Here is a 13833-nt window from a genome sequence, read left to right as displayed (position 1 = left end):
TCTAATTGCTGCAAGAGCAGCAGGCAGGAACTTTTCCAAAATGGCCCAGAGGAACCCTGGCAAGGGTCCATGCTCAATGCTTCAGAGGAAGGCGAAAAACCCCTGGGGACTGGTGCCAATCTGCCCCAGGGGGGAAAATTCCTTCCTGACCCCAGAGCTGGCGATCAGCTGTTCCCTGAGCATGTGAGCAAGACCTGCCTCCCGGCCCCACGGGGTGGTCACACCTACCAGGGACACCACCACTGCCTGACCCCTTCCCTCCTGCAACCCGCATCCATCTCAGTGGCTTCCGAGAGTAGCAAAAAGCCGCCGGATGGATCAGCCTTGGGGGTGAGAATCCTTCCTGTGCCCAGCAGGACACCAGTGGATGCTCCAGAGCACTGGGGGAAGGTGCTGGCTCTGATACCCCTTGTGACATCTTTGCAGCCCATTCCTTAGTGCCACTGCCACTGGCTCCGCAGGGGATGAGGACGGCGAGCTCTGCAGTGCTCCTCAAGCACCGAGAACGCATTCCCATGGTCTTGGCAGGCCCCCAAGCCAACCTTTGCCACTGCTATCCAGCTGAAAAGGCCTGACAGCCATGGGCACCTCCAGGTGTTTGTGGCACTTCTTGTCTCCCCAGGAGCTTGTCTCCATTCCCTGAAGGAAGGATGAAGCAGGATTGCCATCCAGCAGACGCAGCTTTGAACGTGGCCCTGCCAGGAGCTGGGGCTGCGGCAGAGAACTTCTGGCAGCCTCGTCCAGCCTCGAGTCTTCCCCCCGCCGCCCCTCCAAGTAATCCCACTGGCCCCTCAAAGATGTGCTCTCCCACGCCAGCTCTGCCCCGATGGCGCAGCCTGGCAGGCTGGCGGTGGGGCACAGGAGGAAGCCCCTTTTATCCTGCCCAGGCACAGTGATGCTGCATTGCCGGGTGGTGGCACTGTGGTATGGGGGTGGCGGGCCCCCCATGTCACAGTGGAGGCCCAGACAGGAGGAAGGCCTTTGGGGTGCGGGACCTGAGGCAGTCCCTGTCCCTGCTCTTGGTGGCCATGTCCCTGCCCTTGGTGGCCATGCACTGGGCACAGCTGGGACAGGCCGCTGGGATCCCTCCCTGTGCCCCTGTGCAGCAGGCTCCCGGTGTCACCACAGCAGGGCCAAGAGGCAGGTCACAGCCTGGCCCTGGCCAGGGGCTTCTCCTGCTGCGCCACAAGCAGCCAGGTAGCTCGTTAGCTGAGGGCAACGTTGCTATGCTCTCAGCCTGGAGGAGTCCAGCAGAGCCCTTCCCCGCTAGGACCGAGGGAGACCCCCTTCAGCACAGGGCTCGGGCACTGCTTCTGCAAGCCATGCTCCCTCCCCAGGGCTCGTGTGAGCAGAGGACATCATCCAAAGACTTGCTGTGACATGAAGTCCTTGCAGTCACGTCCTGCTCTGCTCGTCCTGTTCAAAAGGCGTAGTGGCTGGACCAAGGAGTGTGGGAAACACCCTGTCCAGCCTCGTACCTCTGCAGAGTCACCTTCCTGAGCAATGGCCATGGCCTAGGCTTCTGCAGGAGAGGGCAGCCAGTGCCTTTGGCATGTGGAGGGCTGCTACACTTCAGTGCAACGCTTCAAGCAACAGACCACAGTACGTGCCACTGCATTGAAGCTTCGTGCTGTGGAGCCAGCTGAGACCTTGGTCCCTGAGAAAAAAAGCCGGCCTGAGAAGGCAGGCCAGCCCCTTTGCCGACTGCCACCTTGCATCGAGTGGCAAAGATGGGGTCAGGCTCGTTTTCATTGGGGCTCCCCCTTGTCCCCATTGCACACACACCATCTTGAGTGCTCCAAGATGGAGAAGTTGTGGGGATGCCTCCCTCTTGTTTCCCTCCCTACTCCCCTGCAAGCTGCAAGTGGCACAGGAGGGGAGCATCTCAGGGCAGTGCTGGGAGCATGGAGGAGAAAGCAGGACGAGTATGTGATGTGCAGCAAGGCTTTGCCCACCCCTCTGGTGCACCATGCAAATGCCTAAGCAGACCCAGATGGGAAGAAATGCAGGTGTATGGAGCACCAGGAGCTGGAGGCAGCTCTTAGTGCATCCCTGACCCCAGACCCAGGGCACAAGTGGCATCTTGCTGCCGTGGGAGCAGCAGGCAATAACTTGGAAAAGCCAGTCTGAGAAGGCAGGCCAGCCCCTTTGCAGGCTTCTACCTTGCACTGGACTTCAAAGATGGTATCATAGGCCAAGTTGTTCCTTCTGGGATTAAAGCCTGTCATCCACTGAAGTTAGAAAAATGTGTTTCATGATTGCAGTAGTTCTCTCTAAGCTTTTTCAGTTCACAGCTGTTCTGCATCTCTGGGGTGCCCCTTGGAGAAGCCTGTCTGGGACTGGAGCATCTCTTCTGTGAGGAAAGGCAGAGAGAGCTGAGACTGTTTCACCTAGAGAAGAGAAGGCTCGGGGGGGATCTCATCAACGTATATAAATATGGCAAGTTTGGCAAGTTTACTATGAGTTAACAGTGTGCCCTTGCAGCCAAAAGGGCAACCGTGTCCTGGGGTGCATCAAGCACAACATAGCTAGCCAGTCAAGGGAGATGATGATTGTCCCACTTTACACTGCACTGGTGGGGCCCCACCTCAAGTACTGTGTGCAGTTTTGGGCGCCTCAGTATAAGAAGGATATCAAACTATTAGAATGTGTCCAGAGGAGGGCGACCAAGATGGTGAAAGGTCTTGAGGGCAAGACTTACGAGGAGTGCCTGGGTCACTTGGTTTGTTCAGCCTGGAGAAGAGAAGGCTGAGAGGTGACCTCACCACAGTCTACAGCTTCCTCAAGGGGGGCAGCGGAGGGAGAGGTGCTGATCTCCTCTCTCCAGTGACCAGCAATAGAACATGAGGAAATGGAATGAAGCTGTGTCAGGGGAAGTTGAGACTGGACATTAGGAAAAGGTTCTTCACTGAGAGGGTAGTCGGTCACTGGAACAGGCTCCCCAGGGAAGTGGTCACGGCACTAAGCCTGTCAGAGTTCAAGGAGCGTCTGGATGACACTCTTAGTCATATGGCCTAGTTTTAGGTAGTCCTGCAAGGAGCAGGGAGTTGGACTCGATGATCCTGATGGGTCCCTTGCAACTTGAGATATTCTGTGATTCTACTACACATCTAAGGTAGCTGGTGGAAATACCACTGTACGCTATTTCCCCATTACTTGGAGTCTTAACAGCTTGCTATTTTTAAACAAGCTGATAATTTCTGCCTGGCAACTTTTGTTAGGAATAGAAATAATTGTGCATAGCTCTTGCATACTCTCCTTGTCTTTTGCAGTGTCCCTTCCAGTTTATAATAGGTTTTAATTAAACCTACTCAATTTGACAAAAAATATTTTAATGATGCTCTGTAGTGCCAGAGATTTTATGTTTAGTGGCAGTTAGAGCAGATTGACACATGGAATTGTGGTGATCTGTTTATACTTCAGTGTTCCTTGAATGAAAAGTCTGTTTTAGTAAAAAATGACAGAGTATTTATGATGCTGTGATACATAGGTCATTGATTCTTAAGACTGCAGCGAACAGTATGGCATGATGTCAGGAAAGTAGCTGTGATCCCACTGAAATTTAATGACAGTTTTAGCAAGAGTATCAGTAATTCAAGTTCCCTGTAGCTTTTGATTTCCTTTCAGGAAATTATCTTTAAAAATATTAATTCTGGATAACTGGTCAGATTCAACTTCAGCAAATAAAACCTAGGAAATATGGGCTAAACCAAAATATGCTGATATATATTAGTCCTTAAATCTCAAACTGTACGTGGTTCAGCATGATTTTTAGTTAATGATATGAGCAAAAAGATTTCAGGTAATGTTGTAGACTAATAGTATTTCTTGGTGGGTGAGATGTGGTAAGTGGTCATATGTGTCCTTCAGACAAGCTGCAATGTAGAGTAGTTAACATTAAACATGGTTACGATGTTAGCATCTTGTGATCATGTTTTTCAAGTCAGTGAGCTACCCAGTTAGCCACAAATGCTCAGTGGAGCAGTGTAGGTCATACTAGTCTTCAGATTTGTCCCTGCAAAAGTACTCAGGGAAGAAAAAAACCCCAACAAACTAGTTTCAGCATTAAAAAATGTAACTTTTAGTGGTGCCTTTTCCTGGTCTCCTAGTAGACTTTTGTCTCTCTGTGAAACAGAAATCAGGTCTGTAGTCTTGCGAGAGGTTTCTCGCTCAAGCCGCAATTTATCCATAGCAAAATTGTAATTCTCATAAATTGCAAACATAGTTTACGGTTTACAAAAGCATGAGATACTGCAGATACCCCTTCAGAACTGCTTGGGTTTCCTGAGCCTTTCAAATTCCTCTGTTGTCTTTTCCTTGATTTTCAACATCTCCTTTATGCTAGGAATTACATTCTAACCTCCTTGATGTCTCTTTTGACATGCCCCCTTCCCAAATTAGGGCATATGCTGACCCACCTCTCTGAAAGGCTGCGTTTAAATATCTTCACTTCGGCTTTTGTCTGACAAGTTGCTAAAAACCAGAGTACCCATTTTCCCAACTAATAAATTATCAGATCCTTTCTCTTATTTTTATGTGCCTAGTTTTTGATTGGACAGACTTGAGAATTACTTCTCCGAGTCTCTGGAGTTTAATTGCATGTAAATTAGTTCTTTCATTTGCCTTACTGCGCTAACCACTTTCTATTAACATTGCTTTCAAAGATCCATTTTCTTTGCTCCAAAGAACTCTTATCTCAATATGAGATTACAACATTTTACGGTTCATAAGGCTGTATCTTAAACTAAAACTGCAACGTACAATTGTGTGCTGCCATGGCATCTGTTTTCTATAAGCGGTTATGTTTTAAATTTGCTCTTCAGGAAGATCTTACTAATTTTCCCATTTGGGACCTCTTTGGCCTTCATGTATGTTAACTGACATTTTATCAGATCATAACTTTCTATAGAGCACTTACTGTGCTATAAAATACAAGAGCCAGCTCAAGATTTGTTAACTGTATTATAGGAGATGCATGTGGGTGTTTGTAAGGTCATGTTGCTCTTTTGTCTACTCCCTTAAACCCTGTCCCTCAGTCATCTGTATATTGGTACACATTGGCCTTGGCTTTGGTCTGTGTCTGCTTCCCTTTGTGAGGAAGGTCTAGTGCTGGACACAAGCTCTAGACAAACTGCAAACAAGCCTTCCCTTTTCCAGTGTGGACACAACTGGTGCACTCTAAATGGGCCCAAGTCTATTGTGGTGGGGATGCAACTGGTATGCACAGTGCTCAGTGAATTTAGGCATAGAGGTGTAGATGTTTATCAAAGTCTTTCAGAGGTAGTTTTTGTGTCTGTTCAGGGTCGTTAGTGAAAGCCTAAGCCCTCCTGGTGTTACCTCTCTGGAATAAGCCAGCTCCACATGCAGTGCATACACAGTACTGTGATGGCCAAAGGAAAGGTATGTTAAGGCATTCTCTTGAACATAATTTTATTTGACATAAAATTTTACTGCATCAGAAGTGACTGTAGTATCACAAAACCAATGTTATTCCTTCCTTGGGAAGGAGTCTGAACACAGTTAATGTTTAGTAATGAATGAAGCTGGGGGGTTTTTTTTAACCTTTCCGAATTTTGCCTTAGTGTTTGTTAACATTCTGTCTAGTACAAAAGTACCATCTTTCATTAAAAGAAAACTTTGGGCTCTGATTTCTCAAAGATCCCAAGGGAATCTCATACTTTTGAGCACTAATCCTGCTAAAAGTCATTTATACTAGTAATTTGTTTTAATTTGTGGCTGTGGGTAATAGGCACGTAGGCTTCTGATGTTTACTCAGTTTTTGTTGATGTTATCGTATAGGCAATTTTTCAGTGGAATGGAAATATTTATGTAAAAGTTGACTATGCATGACAATGCTAATGTTGTCAGACCAGTGCCTGTTGTGAACTCCCTTAAACTACATGAGAGTTAGTTCAGGAGAAGCTTTAAAATTTGTTAGAGGTTTCTAAGACCTGTCAGTGGAACTGCCTGGAACTGAATGGACCTATACAATGTACTAAATCTGATCAACAGGAGATGTAAAGTCTACTTATTTTCCCTTTTTCTCTATCTGCTTCTAAAATATTTCTATCTGTGACAGTTCCTGAATGTAACAGGCTCATGTCAGTGACTAAAGGGATTCCATTTTCCCTGGCCTTTTATTGTACATCTAGATAGCCGTATGTGGCAACATGAAGTAGTGTTTTAGTTCTTTTTGGAAGCATTGGATCCTCACTTCTGAACGTATGTGAGCACTGAAGCTGTTGTTTAAAAAACTTGAGTTTCATGGTGTGCATTTTAAGTGTGCTGTTTTTAAGAATGTCAAAAACAAATTTTGATTTTTCAACTAAGTAAACCCTTGGTAAAAAAAATGAGAAATAGCAAAGAAATTGATTTGCCTCTTAGGGGATGACCCTTGTGTGGTGATAGAATGCATTGTTTAGTCTAGAAATAGCAGTACCACACTGGGGAACATAGAGAGGTTGACAAGCAATATCAGTTCAAGGGAAATGTGTTAGTGAGGCATTGCTAACTGTGCAGCTGGGAGAGAAGGAAAATAACTAGGAAATTTCCCAGCCAAAAGAGAGACTGTTGAAAAATGTGGTTAGAGGTTTAGCGGAGCAGAGAAAGTACTAATATAACAATGGGAAACTGAATGGTTTTGGAATTTGATTTTCCAAGTTGTATATTTTATTTATATATGTAAAAATGTGTAAACATACATATAAAGTATTGTGTGTGATTAGAGAGAGAGAGAGTATGTATACTTTGTCGCCAGTCCGTGCGTAAATGCATAAAGCTATAATTTTGCTTTGAGTTTTTGAGAATGTGCTTTTCAACCTCTTGGTCTATAGTTTCTGGTGTCAGAAGAATCCCTTTGCAGGGGCTGTGCTCTGTGGTGCACTGTTGGAGGAACTTTATTTATAATGTATCTTCAAGCAGAATTTATTAGTGGTAACCCTAGGCAATTGCTTTGTCCAAAGCAGAAACTACATAATATTGTTGTGAATACATAGGGAATTGTACACAGAAAGTACATTTTTGGAGTTTGTCTCAATTTTTATTCTCTTTTTTTTAATCATTATTTTTAATCATATCTGTGTTCTCATACTGCAAATGATACAGTAGTGGAGTTTTACAGCTACTTTCCAATTTCTAACTTCAGTGAATATAATTTGAGGGGAAGACGGTCATAGAGCATTGAGTAAAAGTAAACCTAGTGGGCCTTCCATGTCCAACTAGTTTTTTACTCAGAGACATGGCCAAAAAACAGTAAGGTATCTTCTGGTTTGGGTTGAGATTTTGTTAGGCACCAACTCTTGCAAAGAGATTTGGGTGTCCTTGGATTCCTTTGAAAACCCAAGTGTCAAATAGTACTTGAGACTAGTATCCAACTTTATTTCAATTAAAGCTCAGCAATGATGTCTAAGCTCAAGTACACACACTAATATCTTGACTAAAGGAGGAGGCATGAAGCAGCAACAGCAGTTGCGGCTATTTATCACTAGGGAGCAAGCTTTGAGACATTTCATCTGAAGGCCATTTTAAGTTACGCTCAAAATATATAGGACATATGTGGGAAAAAAACCCTTGAAAATCTTGAAGCTGCATATAGCTTTTTAAAGGGCTCGAATACTTATTTAGATGACCCACAGAGCTAAGGGGAAAAAAAAGAACTGTAAGGCTAGTTAGGATTTTGAACGACTTATTCTGGGGAATGAATCAGGAAAATTATTATGCCTTGCTATTTCAAGAAAACTAACTTCATGGTTTTCTTCATCTCTCTGCCAGAATGAACACATCTCATCTGAGGAAAGTGTTTTTGTTTTTTTTTTTTCTTTTGTTTGTAATTCAATCCTTGTTTTTCACACAAGAACTGTTTTGCTGTAGCAACTTTACTAGCACCCGGTAGAGTTCATACAAAGCTTGTAAACAATTTTTTTGTCTTTGTAAACACCTTCAAAGCAAAGATTTTGTCATGGTTGGATGGAACTGCACATCGCAGAAGCAGCCATTAGACCTGAAGACAGACTAATTAGATGTCTGCCTTTTGCTACATGATATTAAGACTTAAATTCTAGCACACCTAAAGTTCATGCAATTCCAGGCATCAGTCAATTAGACAAAGGAAAAACAGGTCAATTTTATTAGACTCTATGACTCAGGCAGTTGATTATACTGAGAAAACACAGGACTTAGTGCTTTAGCAGAGGGTTTGCTTTTGTAATTGACTAACTGCTGCCTCCTGCTCTATTGACCTTCGCTAATTTGTAGTATTGTCTGTCATTCCTTATCTGCAGCCGAGTGGGGAGGTTCATATGTAAACATCAACATCGTTAAGGTCAGGGCAGACTGCATCAGTCTCTGTAGCCTGTTCATTTTAATTGCGTGTACATCCAGGCTGCAGGCTTTCTGCCATTTTGTTCCACAGGTCTATCTGAAAATCTGCAGTCTTTGTCACATTGTCACTGTTTTAATAATAATGAAATGAATAATGAAAATAGCTATGGATCGTTTAAAAACCTCAAGAGTTTCTTCTGGTATTGTCCCCGTGCTGCCACAGCACTGCAGGGGGGCGGCATCGCCTGGGAAGCGGCTCTGTTTCAATGTATAGGGTACACTGGTTTGCCCTGTGTGGTATGGTGGTGCATCACGAAGTGTATATATCCTGTTGTTGTGGTCGCTGTGGGACTGTCAGGGTTTAACCCCAGCCAGCAGCTAAGCACCGCACAGCCGCTCGCTCACTCCCTCCGCTCCCAGTGGGATGGGGAGGAGAATGGGGAAAAAAGGTAAAACTCATGGGTTGAGATAAGAACAGTTTAATAACTAAAGTAAAATGTAATAATAACAACAATATAATAATGAAATATAATAATAATAATAATAATAATAATAATAATAGTAATGGAAAGGAATATAACAAAAAAGGAAGAGGGAAAAAAAAAAGAAATAAAACTCAAGGGAAAAACCAGTGATGCACAATGCAATTGCTCACCACCCGCTGACCTATGCCCGAGCAGCAATCTGCCCCTCCCAGCCAACTGCCCCCGTGTTTGTATACTGGGCATGATGTTCTATGGTATGGAATATCCCTTTGGCTAGTTCGGGTCAGCTGCCCTGGCTCTGCTCCCTCCCAGCTTCTTGCACACCTGCTTGCTGGCAGAGCATGGGAAACTGAAAAGTCCTTGGCTGAAGATAAGCGCTACTTAGCAACAACTAAAACATCAGCGTGTTATCAACATTATTCTCACACTAAATCCAAAACCCAGCACTGTACCAGCTACTAAGAAGAAAATTAACTCTATCCCAGCTGAAACCAGGACAATAACCATATTAAATGTCCTTATTTTAATGTCATCTCTTTGTTCAACATAGCAAGCTTTCTATTTCAGCAAATGAGTCTTCCTTTGATGCTTCTTTCCTTCAGATATTTCTATCCACTTACTTTATTTTCCCCTTACTTTACCTTGGCTAAGCTGGCATACATGATCGTCTTCTAAGAATTTTTCCAAAATTCGTCCTCTAGCCTTTTATGCTGATATTGCTTCATCTGAAGCTTTTCAGTAAGTTGTCTAGATAAATACCCAGAAATCTTGGTGCTATCACTTTGCTAACAAATGACTGCTCCTTCTCTGTCCTGTAATGAGATGGAGGACCCAATCATAATTTTTTACTTCCCTGCTCCATATCCTAGTGAGCTGTCCCAATTAATAACCAGCTTCATTTAAGTATCAGTATTCTGAATTATTTTGCATGTAGAGGTTCTAGTTTGACTTTTTTCAGGTTGATTAGCAATGTATTTTGTTTGTATTCCAAAGCTTTCTTATTTTCGAAACAAGACGTACTCCATTCATAACCCCTATAGACATGGTATCAATTAGGAATAAATTTGACACATTTTCTTCCTACTAAAGATTGTGAATGAGAATACTGTATAAGTGTGTTTTCTCTTACTCTAATTTGAGCAAGAAGTACAAAACCAAACAGAATAGGTGCTTCAAGGTCTGGAGGTCTAGTTGTGAAGCAGTCTTGAATGTATGAAAAGATGATGAGTGCATTAATGGACAATCAGGAGTTTAACTTTGGCAAAAGTCAATGAAAGTGTTCTTAATGACAGTGACCTACCTGATCCTTCCTCCAGCCTTGCTACTTCAAAATGATCTTCAGAAACCAGTGCTAACCTGTACAGAATGCTGAGGAGCACTGAAACTCATTCTGCATGTTGTGCTGACTAATTGAAAGAAAGAGCTTGATGAATTTTCTAGTTCAGGCTTTTGCAGAGAAACTGCATTTGTGACACATGGTAAGCTGAGACCAAAAAGTTATTGCCTCTAGCAGTGGATCTTTGATCTGGCTCTGACTGATGTTGTGTAGCTGTGAATTCGTCAAGGTGACGCAACATCAGTTCTGAGCTGCATTACTTGCAGATCTGGATGATGCAGCAGAAAAATAACCTGTGTACATATTTAACCCTGCAGCTGTGTTACACTGCATTTCCTTGAGCTCAAGCTCATGTTTATTCCTTGCATTGCTTTCTTGAGAAGACCAGTGCTGTTTGCATATTTGAGAGCCCTAATGGTGACATCTCTTCTTGAGTGTGACCACACGTCACTCCTGCCTACCAAAAAAGTGTAGATGAAAGAAAGGAAACTAATTGATGCCCTTGGGAAACTGCAGTAAAATACCATCCTCCTGTGTCAAATTTGCACATTAGAAGAGTGCTAAAAGAAAACAAGCGTCCCACAGTTCTGTGCAAGCTGAGGAGATGGGGGTAAGATCAGCCATGAAAGATGTTGTAAATTCCTTGTACAGCTAGTGGAAAGAAGGAAAATCCTCAAAAAGTTTGTGTCCTAACAGTTGCATATAAATTGCACTTTCTTGGATGTTATTTTCCTACAACAGCCAGATGATATCTATATCCTTGCCTTAGTAACATTGCTATACTGACGTGCAGATGAAGAGTGAAAGGCAATGAAGGCAAGGTCAGCCCCAAAATGAAAAAGCATTCTGTTTCAACAAGCCCTTTATTCCCAGACAGAAGGGAAAGCTTTTTTCCTTTAAACCCTGCTTCATCTTAGTGACAAGTGACTGAGACACAGAGTGAAGCAGAGAGAGAGGGGTAATTGGGTTAATTCAATTTGGCCTATATTTCCAAGATTTGATCAAAGACTAACTAAATAATTTGAGCAGGGTTGGTTTGTTGTTTTGTTTTTAGAAAATACTAATTACAGCTTGTAAGAAAATTGTCAAAAGCCCCTAAACTTACAAAATATTGTGTGAGATCTGGGTACAACATTGATAGAGATTGTAAATAAATAATACATTTTTTATGCACTGCATTTCATCGAGTGTAATTTCAAAGTGCTTTGTAAATGACTGTGGCTTATATACAAACCTATACAGTGGACAGCAGAGGCCAAAAGAGTGTAATGTCCATCTTAGAAAATTACTTTGAAATTGCTGATAAGCAAAATTGCCCTTATTAGTTGTGGGGCAAAGGTGGCAGTGGCTAGGGGAAGAGCTCAGCTGGAAGTGGGGAGTCAGGAGGTTCTTGAAAGACTGGCATGAGGACTGCGAGGAAGGAGTCTATGAATGTGGACTAGTAGGGAAGAAATACTGGACAGGAATGAATGGCTGATATTTAGTGTTAGAAACCTCAGAGGATGTGATGTTAGTGTGAGTGACTGCGATCTTCTCATGTGAACAGGGCTGTTTAATACTAGAAGAGAATTCGCTGTCCTGCATCATGGGATGAAAAAGAAGTGGGAAATTGTGTTAGCAGGTTCATGGAGAACCACTCTGAGATTTAGAGGTAAAAGGGCAAAAGCTGGCTTATTCAGAGAACTTGATAATTAGGCCACTAAATCCCATTAGAGTGGAATCACAAAACACATAAACCTCCTAAGCCCGCTTTTCTGATTCTCATTATGTTGATTTGTTGCGTGTGCCAATTTCCCCATCTTTTCTCATTGTCTAAGTTATTAGGAATTTCAGGAGAGAATGTTAGCATTTTAATAATCTTTATGCTTCTAGGCCAGAGATCCCCAGCTTCTTTTACATGGAGACAAACACTGATGCAGAGCACTGGATAAGTCAATACCATACTTCAGAAAAGAAAAAAACCCAACAACTGAAAATATGCAGGGAGATTATGAGAGTAAAAGGCAAACTTCAAATGTACAAGCAATTTTTGTTGTAGTGTGGTTTTTTTATGTAAGTATTGTCTTGCTTGGCTGGAACTAAATGTGATATGTTATGGTACAATGAAATAGTGCTGCTTCTTTATAAGCCCGGGGATTAAGTCTACTGCTCTGCTGCTCTGGCCTTCTCATCCATGAATAGAGGTTTTGAATAGAGCACCCAGCCATGGCCTTGCCTGAAGAACTCACATTTCCTGAGAGTGTGATATACTTGTTTCACACTGTCAGAATACCATGAGCTGCTGAAGACTTGTACTGAGGAGGTAAAGCCAACAGGGACTGTGGAACACCACTGGAAGCAAGTTAGTCTGTGATGAGAGAAGCTGGATGCTACTGATGGCTGTGGTTATAGGTGTAGTTGTACCTTTGACTTTCCACTCTCTATGGGCCTATTTTTAACTAAAAGTGTCATGCTTTGTTGAGGTCAAATATTCAACGATGACCCATGCCTTGTCCAACAGAGTCAAATGGGATTGATGAGTAGGGAGATACGTTGTCATGTTTTCACAGTTTCTGTTGACTTCTAGTACAAGAGTGCCCTGAGACATAATGTCTAAGAGGTCCAGGATGTTTTTTTTTCTCTTTATTTCTGAGTTTTCTGAGTAGAATTCTACAATTCTTGGTTTTAGCCCAAGTCACCAGTGTGAAATACTTGTATTTATCATAAGCATTTTCTCTGTAGTTCAATTTGGGCGTTGCAGCAGATAGATAGGTAGATGCAGTGACCTTAAAAATTCCTGTTCAAAGAGGTCCCAAATCCTCTTCTTTTATATCTACTTTAGGCTGATAGCCCCATTTGAACAAGATGCAGAATTTCAAAGGCTGCAGCTCTTGTGCTGTAACTCACTGGTCACGCAGAGACGTTAACTTCATTCTTACCACTGCTCAGCTATCACCCATGACCAAGTTACATTGGCTTCCATAGTAGCTGAGGTCATGATAGTAGTCAAATGAGGAAATACATGTGTAAATATCTTTCTCTTCCTCACCACAAACCTGTATTTGACCTGTGTTATTTAATGATCAGTTTTACCCCATCATTTTGGTAAAATCTCTGATGTACTGCTACTGATCATCAAGGATTCCTCCTTTTAGCTTCTTGATCTTCCCCATGAAGGCTAGACTTGACATGACTTGGCAGATCTGGGCAGAACAGAGATCCCCCTGGTTCAGTACTGCCATCTTATTGGGTAGGTGGGTCTGTGGTATCTATCCTATCCTCCACTGGGCCCATCGCTTTCCTTCTGTGTTACATCCAAGTTCCTAGTCTTTTCTGGTCTCCTGTATGCAGACTTGGGATCAAGGCTGAAAATACAGTATTGTTTGTCACTCCTTATTGCTGGTGAAAAATACAGTTAGTAAAGCACCTGTTTGGATTAGGATAAGAATACCTTAAAGGAGAACCTGTTTCGTCTGTATTTACAGGATTGGGAAGGCAGGTGGGAAACAAGCCCAGTGCAGTGCAGTAGGGTTGATTATCCAGGAGGTGGCAGCTGAAGTATTCCATTACAGTAAGAGTAAAAACCAGCCTGTAACTAACGCAGCCTCTGCTTCTGCCTCTTTGCAAGGGAAAAGGCTGTACTTTGTTAACACTGTGCTAAAAAGAAAAGTCGTAATGGATGTGTGGTTTTGTCCTACCATCTCAAGCATCCAT

The sequence above is a fragment of the Gymnogyps californianus genome, chromosome Z (genome assembly GCF_018139145.2).
Source record: "Gymnogyps californianus isolate 813 chromosome Z, ASM1813914v2, whole genome shotgun sequence".
Classification (NCBI taxonomy): Eukaryota; Metazoa; Chordata; class Aves; order Accipitriformes; family Cathartidae; genus Gymnogyps; species Gymnogyps californianus.
Note: the sequence above shows the minus strand (reverse complement) of the source record.